We start from the raw sequence: 12,042 nt of genomic DNA on the forward strand, positions 1-12,042 counted from the left end.
GAAGAGGTGTTTATCTGCTGGCTGACAGAGCAACTGCCTGCCAAAGCCACATCCCTACACACTGCAGCTGTCAGAGAGAGAGAGCGGCATGACACGTGTGAGGGATGGGGCCTGGCCACAGAACTCCGGACTCAAACCACTGTCATCTCAATGCCAATGGCACAGCGTCTCACCGTTTCACACACTGTTCCACCTCCTAAAAACAAGCATTAGGTTTAACCTGAGGAATTACAGTACTGCATATATCAGAGATTTGGCTGCAGAACAATTCCACTTGGCAACTGCACTTGCTGGAATATTGGTTCACTTTAATTCAGTTCAGTACACTTAAATTCAGTTCAGTTCAGTTCAGTTCACTTACATTTCAGCTGAACTGAAGTGAAATGAACTGAACTGTATTCCATTCCCCTCCCTCATTCTGCACATTGCTCACCATTTGAGTTGTAAAAATAAAAAGTTTAACAAGACTTCCGTTCATATTTTGTGAAGTGGGCAGACTCAAATTTCTGCATTAAATTGAAATTTAAATGCATGTCTTAATTTATTATTATTATTATAGTTTCCTGCTGTACAGCTGTAATCTGACTTTGCTCATGTTGTTTCCATCAGTTATTATACTAGTGTTTTTCATCATTCCATTGCAGATACTCTATCATATAATTAACTTCATGATATTTTCCTCCCCATTAAAATCATTTCAGCTTTTCCTAATCGGTACACTTTGACTTTGTTCAGTACAAAAGGCTCAGCTCAAAACAATTAAAGACATTTTGTATGTAAAACATAAGTTTACTAACTGATTAATCACAGTTATTTTGTTAAGATATACTCACAAGAAACCTGTAGAAATGTGTCGGCTCTTTTATGACTCATTTAGGCCTTTAGGAAGCTGTTTTTTTACATAATAAGACAACACCAAAGAAGAGTACTCTCCAGCTGTGATGTGATAAATCCCTACCAGCACAATGGTCAAACACATTATAATGGACTTTGTAAAAGGGGTTTGAACTAATATTAAATTCCCCAGTACAGTGGGTTCTTCCTTATTGATGAGAAAGGATTCCCTGCTGACAGCTATGTTTTCCTATGTGTTTCTGAAGAGCTCCGGGGGCAACGCGCAGAGATTTAATATTTCAGCAGTTTGCTTTGGACCAAGGCCGTTTCCATCGAAGGCCTGCTAATAACTCACGCACGTGAAAGCAGGCACATAATCCAAGCTTGTGGGAAAAATGTTTTATGCAAGTAAATGAGCAATTAGCTATATTTCAAGATAAGATGGGGAGAATGGCTGAGTATTGAGATAGAGGGTCTGTGCACGTGGGTAGAGGGTGAGCCTGTAGACCACAATATGTCATCTCAACACATGCTTGGCTTGCATTTTCTTTACCATTTCTGACACATGCATCCTCCATCCATTGAAACTAACAGCCATACTAATACCAAATCAGTTCTCCAAGGTACATGAAAAAAGTTTTTATTACTGGACAATTTTTAAGACAAACATTCAACATTAGGAGCCCACAAATACAGAAACTCAGTGAGAGCTGGTTATAGGAGCCTCCACTGCTTGGGTGAGAGTCAGGCTGGGGTGTCGAAACACAGGACCGTTGAGGTTTTCCAGCAGAAATACTCCCACACTGCTGAGGCCCCTGTTATTACGGTTCCCACAACACGACCATGTTAGCTGTGTGCGCCAGCCCGTGGGCAGGAGTCCCACAAGCCTCTGGCGTTTCGACCGCGCCGCGGCTACCTCATGAGTTGTCCGTCTCTCATCAGGATCCACACTGTCGGCATGGCTTATTTTATGGTTACAGGCACTGTGATCGGAGCTGTGGTTCGACATCTACATGTCACCCCCCAAACTATCACTCCTTTGTCCTTCCCAGGTCACATCGAGGTGGCGGTATGTGTGGGGTGTGTGGAACGATCCATTGGCAGCCCAGGGTGATTTGAGGAAGGAAGACACTCCCCCATCCCAGCAGTGCTTGTGCCGAAGGTGACTGGCACACTGATATGACCCATATTATTTTTCCTGGCATTTGCCTACCATTGTCTGATATCCATGTTTTTGTTTCAGTTTAGTGTTGCCGTTTCAGGTGATACAATATCATGCGCCAATGTGCCCAGGATGTATGACAGGAAAGAGCCTAACTGAAACTTAGACACAGTGCTTCATTCACTTATGGTCTGACAAAGCCTATCAGTTCGAACCATGTGAATTCTAGAATACACACAAACCCATTGAAAAAAAATAAACAAACAAACAAGAAAAAGTGAGTGCACTGAAATTGCACTGGTGTTCACGAACTTTCTACAGCACAGTTCACTGTTGTCTCATCATACAGTTAGTTCATGTGATTTCAGCCCATTGGAAATGGTAGAGAGAAAAGGGAGCAATGTCTTGCATTGGAACCTCAGCTTTCCTGACATTAAAAAACACTTTTGTGAGAATGCATGTTCTGTGGGAACTGTGCCACTTTATCTCACTGCCCTGCCCCCCAGCCCCCCTTTGATAAAGACACCCTGCAGAGGCAGATCACATGCATCCCAATGCCCCACAAGATCTTCCTCTTAATTTCTTGTCTTGTTCACTCACATCGCACATGGCCTTACCAAGAATGACTTTTGCTCATTTCACATGAAGTGTGATTGAAGCACGTGGGTCAAGAGTTATAATGGCTGTGCGTCACCAAGGAATTGAAACCTGTGACCCCCCTGCTTATGAGGAAAGCAGCTTAACCAGAAAAACACAGTTGAGTTGAATTATCACACCAGAACAGGGATAACTAAGTCGGTGCTCACGACAATGTTCCATGCACACTGCATTGCATGGAGCCAGACAGCCAACAAGGTCTCAAGGAGAATAGAAAAACAAACAAAATCTGAGGTGTACTGCGTACCAACCAGGCCAAAAAGGTTGGGTCATGTGGCCTTTATATTTGTATGTGATATCATATGCACGTGCACCCTCAGCTTCAGCTTCTTAGCTGTTCACGTGATGTTGTAACAGCTGACACCACCTATGCACTGTGTGCAATGGAGGAGAACCCAGGAGAATTGCAGATTGAACAGGAGCAAACAGAGTATGTGCTGCATGGCCTTTCAGTGTTAACTGTGTGTTCATTCTGAGGACAACCAGGCGTGAGCAACTAGGCTCCAAAATCTGCATTTGTTCAAGTTTTATTGCAACATGAAAAACTCTTTTTAATATCTAAAATTGCCCCTGGGTGTATTATTGGCAATTGTGCTGCTTTTGCACTGCACATCAAATTACAGGAATAAAGCAATATATTGTTGAGAAGACTGTCATTTAGCTTAAGTGCCGGGAGATGTGCATATTGCACTCTGCCCTATTGCCTCATGATGTAAAATGTACTGATGCATAAAACCTCACACACATACCTCTGTCTTTTGGAAAATAAACGCATGGTGTATGGCTCTGCCATGTCTAGAGACAGTGTATTAAAAATTCTTTTTTGAGCTGACGCCCTTGCCAAACTTATTGCGATGTCTGCTGTCACTGGTGGGTGAAAATGTGTTAAATGAAGCTATTTATTATGGCAAAAGCTGTAATAAGGCTGAGTTTAGACTTGGATGGGTTATTTGGTCCAGCCTCAGGGATCAATCTGAGAATAAGAGAGAATTCAAGATGCAACTGTGTTGCCATTTCATAAGAAGGAAAGACACTGGCTTTGGTGTTACAGGAGTCACTGGTGTTACTGTAATTAGAGTCAGAACCCATGGGCTGTTACCAAGTCATTTCACAATCTAGGCTGGTCTCATTTGAATTTCCAACAGCAGGCCCACTTCAGATGATTAATCCCTTTCAACAGAAGTAACATTAACGTTCGAGAGGTAGAAGAGCATGCAAGCCTGAAAATCATTGCCTGTCTGCCAAAAAGTCCCATTTTCTGTAGGTATTCAAAATCCTCTGACTGTCAACCTGCCTGGTTAAAACAAAGACAAAACTTTGTTTTTTGACAGCATACACTGTCATCAAAACCAGGGGTGGATTACCGAACGGGCCTACTGGGCGCGAGGCCCAGGGGCCCAAGGGCTCAGGAGGCCCTGAGGCCAGAGCCTCAGTGTGAAGTCGCTGTGTAACTTTGCATTTCTTGTTGCATCATCAAAGGCTTTAATCATTTATGTCAATAAGAGAGCCCCGTAAGTCCTACTGAAAAACTGAAGGAACAGCCTAAACATTCACTTCATTCACATCACTGAAGATGTCACAAGAAAAAAACATCATGAGACCTTTTAAGTGAGTGATTATCCCTTCAGTTTATCTATAGGACTGAGTGGCTGAGTGCTCAATGCAATATGGGCCCTTCAACTCTGAGGAAAATCCAAAAAGCAAGTGCAAAACAACAGCATTAGAAGCTCTGGCTAAGGGGCCTTTCAGAGGTGGCCATAGACAAGGACAAGGTCGCATTTCTGTAAAGTCGTGGTTCATGAAGACCCCATTATGTTGTTATCCACCCCTGACCTGTCTGAATGGGGCCCCTCAATCATATAACATGGGCCTGCAGACCAATCTACAACTTCCTGGCCATACAACAGTAGATTTTTTACAGGGCAGGGCGGGATATTTGAGGTGCTGCCTGTTGAAGAATGCTCTGTGAAATATTATGCATATCAGATAACCTACATTGAATGATTTTTTCATTATTATTTATTTTTTGTGGTGTATCTTGACCATATTTAACTGTATGCTCCTTTAAATAGCCTATATTTAATGTTAGACCTTAACTGGGACAAGTGAGTTTCCTTACATGAACATAAAAAAACTATTTTGAATTTTATAAAAGTTTATAGGGGCCCACCTATTGCAAAACTCAGGGAATGCCCTATTTATTGCAGATATTGTTAAGCCTATTAATCGTTTTCAAGAAAGAGAAGCTTGTGTGGGCTACAAATGTCCATTCCCATTAGATTAATGAGTATAGACTATAGTATAGTCGATAGACAGAGCTCTAGTCAAGGCCACTTTTGTCGAGTCCAAGACAAGTCCAAGACCAGGACTAGTTGAGTCCAAGTCAAGACCGAGTCCAAAGAGGTTTGAGTCCAAGTCAAGACTGAGTCCAAATGAGAGAGACAGAGTCAAGACCAAGACAGAAAAAAAAGAATCCTCTTCGAGACTACTTACTTACCTGTTTATAATTTTTGTGTGATGCTAGAGACACAGTATATCTTCTATTTTAAGATGACCATTTTGCACTATTATTTGTAATGATCAAAAAGCAATTGCAGTGTAACAGCATTGTAGGATCAAATTAGGCCATACGCTATTATTTACTTTAAGTGTAGCCATTTCACTTGATATCATACTCAACACTCTCCAAAGACAAAACATCATGTAACCCCCACCCCGAGAGGGTGTTGTACCGTATTTGTGATGATCAAAAAGCAAAATCAAATTAGGTCATATTGTTTACTTTAAGTATAGCCTTTTCACTTAACAGTCACACAAAGCTGATGTCAATGTCAATGTCAATGCCCGCTCTAGATGGATTTTGAAATTAATTAAACCAATACCCGTTTTCTGAACAAGCTTGCTAACTTATTTTATGCTATGTAGCACGCGTGTTACGTTACATGGTTCGTTATGTTTTCATTAGCATTTTATGCTTCCCATAGTTTTCACTGCCGCATTTTCTATATTGTTTAATGTTAAATCGTTGTTTCCTCAAAGCTAAAATTAGCTAGAATGTTTCAAATCTCACATTCTAATCGCAACGGTGTTAGCATACATGCCAAACGGCTGATCACACCGGTGTGACCGTACGCGTGAAAGGGTTAATCAATGATTTTGTTGAAAGGAGTTACTTGAGAAAAAAAAACAACATGTATTTTTTAAAGGCAGCTGGACTCAGTTGAGACCAACTAGAATATTTGGCGAAGCCAATGGCCAAGACAAGTCCGAGTGCAAATACCAACGAGTCCAGTATGTATGTGCGCTGTAAATCCTGTTGAGATGCAGGTGAATTTAGTTATTGTGCTGTTGGCTGCAAGTCAACCTGTGTACCTGCCCTGCCGGGGGGGGGTCTTTATGCATCCGTGCCCAGGGGCCCATTGTCTCATAATCCGCCTATGATCAAATCAAGTACATGAATCTCAATCGAGGAAACACAATACTATGAGTCAATATAGTACTAAGAGTCTAAGCTCCAAAGAGTCTAGATGTCACAGTTTTTTTTGCACTTGACAACTTATGAACGTCCCAAGCACCTGGTCACAGTGGTGATCTCTGCTACTGACACTATTCAGCAACAAACTCAAATTACATTTCACATAAACCATATAAACAAAAGCCAACAAACTGATGGTTTGTATTTATTTACAAAAAAAAATCCCTAAATGGATTTTTTATCAGTTATTTAGCATATTTTTTTATCAGTTGCAGAACAGATACAATGAGATATTTAAACAGACAAAAGACACAGATCCTAACCCAAATGCTATGATTCATTATAAACAGCGGCCTTGAGCACTGCCCCAACCCCCAAAGAAGACAGTACAGCATTTGGTGCTGCTAGCCCTCAGTCAGTGCACAACTACCATAGCATACAAAATCCACAATGAAAAAAATTAGGTAGAGGCAGTTGCAGTCAGACATCTGCATTTCTGCATGCGCAAAGGCTGGGATTCACTTGTTGTCTGGCTCTCAACGCTTTGAAGCAAAAGCAGAATTTCACTGAGGGGAACGAAGCCTTGATTCAATGTCAGTGACTGACAGTCCATTCTGGGCTTCATGAAGCTGCTGTTCATCACTATGGTCTGCTGGCTTTGTTTATCCTAGAACACTTTGTCATTGGTGCAGAAGAACTGAAAGACCAGATGTAAGGCTATCAAAGCACTGCAAAGGGAGGCAAACAGCAATAGTTTCTCTGCCAAAGAAAAATGTTTGACAATTAAGACATACAAGCTGATCACTCTGATATTGTGAGTTCTTGGTTTACATCTGAATGTTTAATCCAACAATGGTTTGTCTGTGACACACATACCCTTTTCTTCGATTGTATCGTTTTACAGCTAAAAGTGACAGAATTAAACTGTCTGAAATAATCTAATCTAAATCACTATATTACTGCAACAAATAAGCACCTTGGCAAACAAATAGCCCCACAGATTTATGGATGGAGCAGCCTGCTTTGATTGCATTCCTTCAAACAGTGCAACATCGTGTGTGTGTGTGTGTGTGTGTGTGTGTGTGCCTTTGTGTTAGTCTGTGCGTATATATGTGTGTCTCAAAGTCTGTGTGTATATGTATGTGTCTGTGAGTGTGTGTACGTCTGTGTCAGAGTGGGGGGTCAATTCCATTTTAATTCAGTCAGTTGAGGAAATGAATTGAAATTCAATTTGAGAATTGGAAAATCTTTATAGAAAATGATAGGCAGTTTTCAATTCATGAATTGAATTTCAAGTAGTTTCCTGAGCTGACTGAATTAATATCAAACTGACACCAATTCAGTATGTAGAGGTCTGTGCTTTTGTGTGTGTGTGTGTGTGTGTGTGTGTGTGTGTGTTGTGTGTATGTGTGTGTCAGTGTCTGTCAGTCTGAGACTCATTGCACACAGATCCAATGTTCTCTTCATGATTTTCTCGATGGCCGGAGCATGGGGCTATTCTCATTTCAAATAAGATGGGGAACCAGAGTGATTTAGAAGACATTAGGAACACAGGACACACAAGTAAAGGGGCTTCCAGACCATTGATGGACCAGGAGACATAATGCTATCCTGCTGAACATAAACACATCTCATTCCATCTACGATGACGGACATGAGTGCTTTTCCTAATGTAAACACATTGGGCCAGGAGAAGGCCTGCATAATAAAAAAAAGGATATATAGCTCAGATTCAGTGATAGCAGTCACACAATGAATGGGCACAACACTCAGGTGATTACATAACATAATCTGGAAAACACTAACAGACCAAATGTTCAGTCATTAATTCAACAACAAGCTAAATGAAAACCAATGCATAGCATTTGATGGGTAACAGTTTTCAATGTTCATGAGGCAGAAGCAGCTACTTGTCAAGCAGGTTCATTCAGCTAATCTGGAGAAAACATGCTACAGCTGATATCAGGAGAGTCTTCAGCCTGCTTTAAACAGGACACCGGGTATTTATTGACTTTTAGTCCACCTTGATAAATATAACAGAGTCCTGTGAGTAACTGCTTAAGACTCTAACCATTTACTACATTAACATCCACTTTGAAACACTCTACTCTACTTTAAAATCCCACATTACAAAGTAGAAACCTTGTTAAAAGTCAGGAAAAATTATGTATTTAATTAACAATTTGACATTAAAAGAATATGAAAACAAATGAAACATTTCAGATAGTGCAACTCCTTTAAGATTGAATATAAATATTGTATTTTTGGCATCTAGATTGGTTGAATTACGGTGATCAATGTATAGTGCAACTCCTTTCAGATTGAACATACATATTGTATTTTTGGCATCTATATTGCTTAATTTATGGTGATCAATGTCTTTTTGCTTGAATGCAAAAATGTGCTGCTAACAATGTCATATCAATGCCATACCATGTGCCAAAGGAACACACAATGGGTATGGCTGTTATAATACTGTTAATCCAGGGGTGAAGGTCACCTTGGTTGTGCAAAGAATTTGTTACGTGAACAGGGCTTTTGAGGGAGTCTCCTCTTTCAGGCCCTAAAAGGCAGTGTGGACAGTGACCACTAGGCCATGTGTGACAATGGCTGGGACCAGTGTGACATGTAGGTCATGGCCTGTTGTGACATGAAATGACATACATCATTCCTGTTCCAAATCTGACCCAGTAAGAGAATGAGACAGGAGTGAGGGAGGGAAAAAACTAGAAGCAATCAAAAAAAAAAAAAAAAAAAAGACAAAAAAAAACCCTTTGGGACAAAAAGGGTCTTTTGGGCTGGCATGAAGGTAGAGATAACTCCATTCAGGAACAGAAGGATTCACTACAGCATTCCCCATGCTTGTGTTAACAGCCATCTTGAAATCAGTGAGTATCAGGAATGGGAGGACTTATGAGGACAATATTCTGACAGAACCCCTACTAATGAGCAATAATAATTTATGTTTTAACTACTCCTCCTTGAATCATGCCTCTCAGACATTTTACATGTACTCTCTACATAGCCGGGGTTGGGCTGTCTGCTGTCATAAAGAACAGATGCAGGTAGCTGTGTTGGTGAATACCTGATCTTGTTTCATCTTGTGTACTACATATCTAGTTACGAATTTCCTTGTGCATATGGGTAGTCCTGATTTCCTGCTGTTATGTCTCCATGGAAGTATCATTTCTGTAACCACAATACTGTGAACTGTACTTAATGCCAGATAAACAGTCAAGGTAATTGTGGTGGTGCATTAAACTGCATTCATCTTGGTATTTGAGACTGTGGTGGACAGAGTAAAGGGACAGAGGACTATAGAGAGGGATTGCACACAGTCTCTCTGCTTTCTCTCCCCTCACTACTCTCAAAAAGACCCACAACTATAAGGGGGTACTGTCACATTAGAGGACATGTGCGTGTGCAGAGTCATGGTATTGGGGCATGAATCACTTCCTCCACAGTGTTACAACCTTCAAAGCATGATTCGAATACACACTGTTCTGTTACAGTTTTCAAAGTGTTAAAGGATTACTAGCTGATAAACCATTACAGCCCAAAAGTGTTACAGACTTCAAACTGTTACAGCTCACAAGGCATTACTCACCTGTCAATCATTCCACTCTACTGTAGTCCATTCATTTGAGTCTGCAAACCATTACAGCCTTCAAACTATTACAGCTCACAAACCATTACTCGCCTGCAAACCGTTACATCCTACGAAGCATTAAATCTTTACAGTTCACAAACAGTAACTCACCTACCAAGCATTACTATTTACAAACCATTTCTTGTACTTAAACTGTTACAGCCTACAAACCATTACTTGCTTCATAAACTGAAGTGTTTGTTGTAGAATATCCTGGTCTCATAATACTACACTGAAACCAATAACATACTGACACATTGATGCAGGACACAACTCCTCTAGATCTTGCAAAAATTCATATCAACCTCTGACTCTAAATGAAGGGTTAACAACATGAAGAGATGTTTTAGTTGATCCAGCAGGCATGTCATATTTGACATTACTTGGCAGGCCTCACAACAATGGTAATTTTAAATACAAAGTGCAACAAACATTGGCAGTGGACCGTGCTGCTCAATCTAATAAAAACAAAATCAAATTTAGCAGGCAGACAGTATGTGCTCTCAAGTGCTTTGTGAAATCATTTTCTGGACACCAACGAAGGCATTTCATTTTGTCCCCCAGACTTCCATTAAAAATAATGTAATGGGTTTAGCCATAAGCTACATTTGAATGATTCTGTTACATCTATAGATAGATCCAGCTGAAAGCACGACATACACAGAGCCAATAAATACTCAACAACATGAAACTTTTCCAGATGAGTCACTGTATCAGTGGAATTCAAAATCTCATGAAGGCGCATTTCTTTCCTCTCCACTGTAACGGAGGGAGCGATAATCCTTTGAGAAACTTCTGGAATACAAGAAATTGGGGAAAAAAAACTGATTGTCCATCTGAATTTAAGTGAGTGAATATGCAAATGAAGAGTTTTACATTGCCAGTTGTCCACAAAAAACAATGACAAATTTGTCAATAGAACAAACAGAAAAAGGATTTGAACTTGATTTATAAACTGCGCTCTGCCTCAGTTGTGGTGCTGGGGGAAGAGTGTAAATTTTTACAATGTGCCACGTAATTCTGCAAGCATTCTTGCAGTGACATGGATCGACTGTGTGACTATTGAGCTGGATGTAAACAAGCACGCACAGACAAAACGTTAACATGCTGGATGCTTGGCTGGAAACACACATGCTATGCACTGAGTGAGACTTCCCTATCATGCTCCACTCAAACGAGCCCGTCTGTCTGTCCGTCTGTCTGCCTGTCTGTCTGCAGCTTGCCTGTCTCTCACAAAGAGAGCTGCCAGCAACAGTTGCCTTGAGCCAGAGCTGGGAAAGAAGAGGAGGGGGAAAAAATGGGTGCAACTTACGGAGTGATTCAGTGAAGCGACGCAGAGTATCAGGCCAGAGGAGCTGGAGGAAGAGCCACATGGAGACTGCAGGAAAGAGGCACTCAGGAGAGAGCGTGAGAGCGAGCGAGCGAGCGAGCGAGAGCGAGAGAGAGAGAGAGAGAGAGGGAGAGAGAGAGAGAGAGAGAGAGAGAGAGAGCGCAATACACTTGGCCTCCCCACCCCCCCAAAACACCTCCCCCCAACCCTGCCGTCCCTCTCTCCCCCTCTCCTTTGGCAAAAGACATCCAAGGCTCAGTCGCTCCCCGATACCTGATACACAACCATCCTTTTTTTCAGTGTATCAATAATTCAGTTACGGCTAAAAGCTCCATTATTAAAGACAGACTCTGAGAAGGAGGAGAGAGAGCGACGCACGAGCATGCAGCTAGAGGGAAAGAGAAAGGGATAGAGAGAGAGAGGGAGGTAGGGAGAGAGTGAGAGACAGAGAGAGAGAGAGAGAGAGAGAGAGAGAGAGCACCACTGCAGCCAATTCCCAGAGAAACGTATCAGCTTCCTAATGCTTGCTAATGAAGCTCTTTCAGAGGTATGCTGTGTACAGCCTACGCTGTTTGGGGACCAAACTCTGCCTGCGAGACCAGGAGTTGATGAAAGCCCATCACCTGCATCTTATGTCTATTCATCAGCCTCTTTCCCTGATACCCCGAAAATACAGAGCTTTTTTCCTGTCACTGCACGCAGCTCGTTTGCCTGTCTTCGATATCCCCTGATCAATTAGGGCACTCCCTCCAAAATGGGCTGTGCGATTCACTTGACACGCGTGGATTTTTCTGTTAATTCCTACCGGCGGTACAAAGAACATTCCTGTTGTATAACATTCCCACCCTTCCACCCCCATGCAACTCCCCCTTCAGCTGATCTCTCCCGCTCTCAATATTTGTCTTTTCTGCCTTTGTTACTGTGAATCATGTCTT

The 12,042-nt window shown here is 41.6% G+C and overlaps 1 protein-coding gene across 2 annotated transcripts in view; it reads right to left on the bottom strand.

The window, feature by feature from the left end:
• Positions 1-12,042, bottom strand: part of peak1 (pseudopodium-enriched atypical kinase 1) — a 136,540-nt gene that overhangs the window by 61,322 nt on the left and 63,176 nt on the right. The window contains exon 1 of one of the 2 annotated variants that reach the window (XM_036535303.1): positions 11,090-11,111. The exons of the other annotated variant lie outside the window; for it this stretch is intronic. The gene's annotated coding sequence lies outside the window, so the exon portion shown is untranslated. Of the gene's footprint in view, positions 1-11,089; positions 11,112-12,042 lie in introns of those variants that run through there. 2 annotated transcript variants of the gene reach the window in all.

This window comes from Megalops cyprinoides, chromosome 8 (assembly GCF_013368585.1).
Source record: "Megalops cyprinoides isolate fMegCyp1 chromosome 8, fMegCyp1.pri, whole genome shotgun sequence".
NCBI lineage: Eukaryota > Metazoa > Chordata > Actinopteri > Elopiformes > Megalopidae > Megalops > Megalops cyprinoides.